This window comes from Molothrus aeneus, chromosome 3 (assembly GCF_037042795.1).
Source record: "Molothrus aeneus isolate 106 chromosome 3, BPBGC_Maene_1.0, whole genome shotgun sequence".
Classification (NCBI taxonomy): domain Eukaryota; kingdom Metazoa; phylum Chordata; class Aves; order Passeriformes; family Icteridae; genus Molothrus; species Molothrus aeneus.
The window spans coordinates 9,354,408-9,361,950 of NC_089648.1; positions in this window are offsets into that span (position 1 = coordinate 9,354,408).

Sequence of the window (7,543 nt, forward strand, 5' to 3'; positions counted from 1 at the left end):
TTGTTAAATTAGGCTGAAATTACACTATTAAAGAAAGTTTTCAAGCGTCTGAAATGAAAGAATGTCGTACATTGTCCACTGAGCAAATCTAGATCTCACCAGAGGGGACATCCACTGTCATTATTCTGCTATTTTTTCTGTTTTGTCTTTTATAGCAATGTTGTCACCAGACAGAATAAAAAAGCTGAGAGGTGGTTGAGAGTTGAAAGAATGAGCAGACAGATAAATGATGTAAGAATTCAAAAAATAACTCAAAAATTTTAAATTACATACAGGGTAAAGCTGGTACAAATCAGCTGATAAAAAACTGAGGCTATTTTGAACGTAGATGTTATACATCTTACTATTTTTGTTTCAACAGATAACGTGCATCATCAAAGTCAGTGGAATTATACCACTACAAATATATGTTTATTTCATATATAATAAGAAATAACTGAATTAATTTTCAAGTCTGCTTCCCCATCTCTCTCCTTTGCTTGGTTATTTTGTTTGGTTTAGCTTTATTTCCTCCAAATGATGCCATCTATTCATGGCATCTTCTCTTCATGTTGCTATTCTCACCATTTCTGATTGATTTTGTTGTTAAATCCATCCATTCCTACACACCTTTTGGTGAACAGACTGGAAGCAAATATCAAGGCACATTTTGATTATTAAAGTACAGGTGTTCATGAACATAGGTGAGATTCTGTGTGTGATACAAACAGAATCCCAGCATGTACAAAATAAAGGAATCATGGATGCACTGTGGCTGGAAGGCCCACAGCAGATTTTAGTCCAAAGCAAGGTTGCACCAGGGTGCTCAGAGATTTGGCAGGTTAAATGCTGAACACCTCCTGGGGGAGTGGATTCACAGCCTCTCCTGTCCCAGCCTTGTCTAGTTTACCACCACCCTTTTCACATTTTCATCTAGAATCCAGCTTAAAAGGACTAGTCCAAGGAATTTCAATTCAATTGACTGGGGTACTGATGTTGGAACCCAAGAAATTCCTCAAGACCCTGCCCAGGGGATCAGAGACCTTGGCACAGAGCCCAAGACCCCCTGTACCTTTGATCTTGACCCATAGAAAAATTACCAACCTTATATGAAGGTTCACAAGCCACGAAATTTCAAGTAGAATAATAGTGAATTTATCACAGAGTGAAAATGTAGAATTTTGGGGATTTAGAATGGGGGTTCAGGGGGCAAGATGGAGGAATCTGGGCATGTCCAGTCTTTCTCCTTCATCTTCTTCTTCTTGACCTGCATCTTCTGCTGTGATAGTAGTACTTTTAGATTATTTTAAGGTAGAAACTCTCTGTCTAACATAAATGATAGGTATTGAGAAGTTATAGTAAATAATGTACACGTAGTTTTTAGTATAAAAATATAACACCACCCCGGGGGTGGCCAGTGTGCCTCTGTCTGACCTGCCAGACAGACCTACAGTGAGTCAGAGAAAGAATGTGTTAGATAAGAAACAATAAACAGCCTTAAGAATGAGAACAGAAGAATCCTGACTCCTTCTTTGACTGCCGAGCTAAGAAAAGAGATTTGTACGTATTTCAGAGTCACTCTGACAAGCAAAAATTCTAAGATCTCACAATACATAGGGCTGTGTGAGCATACCCCCACACTCTGTAATTTTTGCACTACATTGCAAGAAAAGATCTTGCTGTAGCCTCAGACCCTGCTGGACAGTGTGGCTTTTAGGCAAAGAACTGTATCTTTATACTCTATAGAGTCCAAGACAAAAGAAAGAGCTGGGCTGGAGGGTGTCTGCAGAAGGAATTACACGGTTACTTAATTACTTTCCAAGTATTTTTTCTTTCTAATTTTACTTAACTCTTTTGTCTTCTCTTGCATTTTGTTGGCTTTGCCTAACATTTTGTGTTCTTTATTGCTCATCTTTCCATTAGTAGCACAGTGTATTTTTATCCCCTGTAAATGCAACACATGCTCCTGCTCCTTTTCTTGCAATGCTTCCAACACTGCACAAGCATATCTACATTTTCCTTTTCTCTTTTTTCCCATCTTAATGCAATATACACCATATCCACTTCACTACTTTCCTCTCAATTAAATTGTTCTAAATTATTTATTTGGTGTGAAGGGAGAACAGAAATGTCATAAAAATACCTGCTTTACCTTTAATCACCTGGGTACCATAACAGTTTGTGTGTATTGTATTCAGTGCAATTATTTTATATCACTTGGTAAAAATTCATTCAAAATTTGGGAGTTCAGGTTTTAAAGGAGATTTTTTTTAAAAATTCTATTATATATTATAATATTGAGCCTGAATGATGTTAATTAAAATGTCCTCCCCAATAACTGGAATTTATTGCTTTGTAAATAGCAGTTACTGTATCAGTGATATACTATGTGAGATACAAGAAAAGTAGGAGATTTGCATCACAATTCTTACAAGATATTTCAATTCTTTCGGTTTTTTCATAGTCCTCATCACCATTAACAAGTTTTTTTTTTGCCTTGTTACAGTAGTTTTTGTTGCTAGTATGTTAATAGCTTTTCCCAATGTGCCCAAATCAGTGCAAATCTTTTTACCAGTCCACAAGTATTTCTTGACCTGTAGGAGGCAGGTTTGCTTATATTCCTCCTCAAGCTGGTCAAGAATTATATTACGAGTTCTGTCCTGTTCCTATTGAACTCCCATGAGTTTGACTGTGAGAAAATTATTTATTGTGGATACAGAAATATCCTTTGCAACAGTGAATCCAAATCCAGGAGAGCAGGGAGTATAAAACACTTTGCTCCCTCCTGCTGGGAGCTGGGCAGGACTCCAGTGCTGGCCACTGCCCTCTCTTCTCAGAGGAGCTCTGTGATCCAGCAGCTTTACCCCCGTGGCCCTGCAGTGCTGCCCTGCTTCCAGGCCATTTCCTGACTGCACACTAACACAGAGGAGTTTGCACTGTGTATCCTCTTCCCTGGGCTGTCTACAAGCTTGATAAAGGCCCTGATATCCTCCTAGTTGTTAATCCATCTGTATTTACGTACAAGAAGTAGTATAGTGAAGGCTCATATATAGCAAATTCTCCAAATAATCCGTTCCAGGGAAAATGAAGAGCTTCTGCCTGCTCATGCATAGCAGTCTAAGGGATAGCTAGCTGGCTAAAACCTCACTTAATTTATGATTATTCATGTAGGTGGCTACAGCTCAGTGCTACTATGCTGCCTTTTGTTATAAGCTGGAAAATTAATTTACTTTTTCTCTTCTTCTTTTAGCAATCCCTTCCTGAAAGCCCTTTCAAGAAGTGGCCTCATTAGAATTTAATCTCTTATATTTTAATAGCCATCCTACCAGACTACTAAGTGTTAGAATTAGCTAATTTTTTTTAAATTTTTTTAAAAAGGAAAAAAAATAATTATATAGTTAGTTAGCAAATTAAGACTATTTGCCTCAGGTACATTCTGTTTGGATAGAAACAAAACAGTTTCATAACAAAATGAACCTGCTTACCAAAACTTGCATATTCTCAGAAGCAGAAAACATTTTTTTTTTAAACCACAGAGAAATAACGTTTCAAAACAAGTAAATCGATTTCAAAGCATAATTGAATAATTTATCAGGAAGAAGGTTTAGTCCCTCCAACACAGTCACAAACTGTGTTGCACATCACTTCTTCTAATAAATTTGAAAAATTGTCTGAAGGACCAGTATTTTTCACTAGCACCCAAATTGCATCCACACAGTTATTTGAAGGTAGCATGGACAGGCAGCAGTTCCACACACTCACTGCTACTGGAACCTTTGGAACTGGAGCATTTAGTGCCCACACCTGGGAAGCAGCACTCAGGAGTCTCAGGGCAGGCTCTGGTGGTATCTGGGGTGTCCCAAAGCAGTGCTGTGGGGGCCAGCAGGAGCTGAGACCCTGCTGGGTGCCATGTGATGAGGATGGCCAGGCTTGGCAAGAATCAGCATGAACCATTCACATCACTGAGGAATAACAGGAAGGGAGGGTCAGGCACTGACTGTGTGTACCCTGAGCTTCCAGGAGGTGAGACCACAGCACCACTGACATTTCTGTGAATGACTTGCAGAACCTGCCAGGACTGGAAGATCACAAAGCAATGACAGCAATTCCAGTTACTCCCAGGGAGCCCTGCAGGGACTTGTGCTTCTGTTGAGCCCTCCCTCAGAGGGTTGCTGTTCTGTCTGGACACGGAGGTGACACTTGAGGACACAGCAGGCAGGAAGAAGAGAGATCAGATGACATCTCAGAGACACTCACAGCTCTTATGAATGGCTATAATGGGAAACAATCTCAACAATTCTCTGGAGGGCAGCTTGCACAGAGAAGAATAAGCCCATTCACTTCAGAGTGCAGCTGCCCACCTTTGCAGTTTGGTTGCCCAGCCCTGGTCACCACAGATGTTTCCAAATGACTCATCACCAAAACTGCTGGAGATCTCAGGTCTGCACTTCACCCAGCAGTAAAGTCCAGCAGCCATGTCCTGTGCTCAGGAGGAGCAGGACCAGGATCATCAGTGGGATACATTGCCTGGAATTTGCCCCCAGGAGCCACAAATTAATTCAGTAAACAGCTACCACCTCACAGAAATTGTTCTCCCTTCCCCAATCACACATCTTACTACAGATGGATTTACCAGTAATTAGCTGAGCCACAAGCATCTCTCATTATCTGCCCCTCTCTCTGGTAGCTGGTCACCACTACAGAACTGGGCAGTGAAATTTGAGCACAGAAATGGGTAGATCTAATGAGAGCTCATTTTTTAAGTCCTGAGCCTTAAAGACTGTTTCTTACAGTAAGTGTTCTCTCAAGTGATAGCTAAAAATTGCCATTTTCAATAAAGTCTTACAATGTGCTATCATTACTGTGGTGAAATATATTTTTATTATTGGAAAAATGAAATAGCATTAGGCTGCTGTTATATATAGCAGCATGTACCATCAATGTCTTGTCTCTTGCTGCTGATAAAGCAGGAACCTGAAAAGTCCCTCCAAGATTGATGAATCAGTCCAGGTCCTTAAACTAGGAATCAGGTGGAAATAGAAATTCACCACATACAGCCCCACAATATTTGAATACAACCACATTTTGCAAAGTGGCCATTAATTTCAGTTCTGCTCATTTTTAGTATCCAAATCAATACCTTATAGATGTGATTTGTGAAGAGGGCACTTATTAAATGAGCTCAATTTCAAGTGCTAAGCTATCATTGAGATGTATGTAAGAAATGCTTATCAAATATTTGCTTCCTGATGCAGTTATTTTAGTTGTAAGTTTTTGAAATAAAATCGTAGTTTATGCCTAAATCCAGTTGCATTTGAATGTTTTTATTGGAAATAAGCTATACTGGAGACAGTCTGATCTGTGAACAAGAAAATCACAGGCTGCTCTCCATAAGTTTGTTATTGTTAATTTTTTTCTGCTGGAGACTTGCACATATTTTAGACTGAATTTATTTTGTGTTGATGCTTTGCATGTGGGGTAATGAACAGGTTTATCAATATACAATCCATCTGAAACCAGTATATTAAATAATTGAGTTAGTTCTCTGGGCCTTGCTTCAGTTGCATTTGAAAACAAGGTTAACTTTTCTAGATTGGTAAATAGCACTGCTAAGAATAAGAAAAATGTTGTGTTCGTCATGGAGCACTTCTGTAGTTCGTGAAATATTAACAATTTTCTGTTTACTGAATATGTATTCCAGTTTTTTTAAATACTATTTTAAAAATTTTTAAAATATTACTTTTAGACTGCCTCTGTAAGGCAGCTAAACTGTTGTCATGATGATTTCTGGATTTGACACTCATCTTAATTGCTGATAATTTCCCCTATTTAACATCACCTTAAAAATGAAGCAATATTAAATGTTGCCAAAAAATATTATTTAATCATAACAGATATAAATTCACAAAAACCCCTCCTAGAATATGCCTTCTCAGACCTTAATAATTAATTGCCCCTTCTGGCAATATTATTGGAGAATTGAACAAATTTCCTATACAAGGGAAATCAACTACTCCTAAAAAAAAAAATAAAAAAAAAAAGAAGATAAATTAGTGTTTCATGTTACAGACTCAAGTCTGCAAATCTTCAGCCTCATCATGTTACTCTAGTTGCACAAAATGGGGTAGAAACAGCCTCAGGGAAGAATCCAAAAGTAATGAGGTTAGTTCAAGTGCAGCTGACAGAACAACTCTCTATCAGTCCCCCAACACTAAGCCATATATCCAGAAGCAGCAGGTAATATTCACCTTAAACTATCACAGGATCAGCAACAATTTTTCTGTGGTTTCAACTTCTGTTTTTTTAGTTAAACACACAACTTAGGATAGAGTTAGAAGGTACAGACCACAAACTTAATGAGAAGTTAAAAAACCAGATTAACAGTGTCTCACCACATCTGCCTTAGCAGATCTCTGCAGTAAATTTGCACCATCTTCCCCTTTTCTATAATAACAGTATCTGCCTAGCTTTAAAATAATTGGTGTATGAAAGATGGAATAACAGAATGTATTTTAGTTCACCCTGGACATTTGATGGCAATATACCTGCCATACCTTCAGTGGCACAAGGATAATTGATTGAGACATTGCCAAAGGGACATAACACTTTTACTGATAAATTCATTTTATCTTACATTTTTCCAAAGGGTCACAGCCAGTATTTCAGCTTTAGGCTGGTTTATTGCCTAGAGCAAATGTGATTTTAATAGACTTACACAAGCTATGGAAAAGGTGATCTAGAATGGTTACATGTTTCAAACATGAAAAATATTCCAGGGAAAATAGAAAAGCTGCTGCACTTGAACTTCTTCATGCAAATAAGGACTTACCTGAATATAAATGATGTGCATTTTTGAACAAGACTGGCAAGCTGAAAAAAAAACAAAGCATATTAATATTATAATTCCAAGATGGGATAGTTGGATCTTAGTTTGATAGAGATGATTTAAAACCTAGATTAAGGAGGTCATCACAGTGCAAATAATGGATAGAGGGAAATGAAAAAGCAGAAAATAGAAATCCTAGCAATAGTTATTTAGTGAAAAACCAATTTAAACCCAGTTTAAAAGAAGTTCTAAATTAGAAACACCAGTGAATTTTATTTTTATTAGTTCTCCACTGTCCCTCCAGCATAGACACAAGTCTTCAAGATATTAAAGTGCTTTTTTTAGCATAGCTGACATGACTTGATGAACCAATCCTTGCCAAAATACTCATTTACTGATATAACTCTGCCAGCAGACTTTTTTTGTGTGTATTATCCAGCCTCATACAAGGTCTGCCCCTGCCTTTCTTTCAATCCTTAATTGGCCATCACCCTCTTTAGGCGGTTTCACACCCTGCTATCTAAATGAAATATTTCAGTGATTCAGCAATGACAACTAGAGGTTTAAAATGTTTGAAATTTTTTGTATGCTAGTTTAATATAAGTAAAATGTATAAAACCATCAAAACTGGTCTGATGTCAGAGTCTTGTTGGATTCTCCTGGTATATTCCTACATCTGAGCAGGATTAGAGACGTTTTTATGTTTTTAGTCCCAAAGGGCAGATGCTGCAGGCAAAA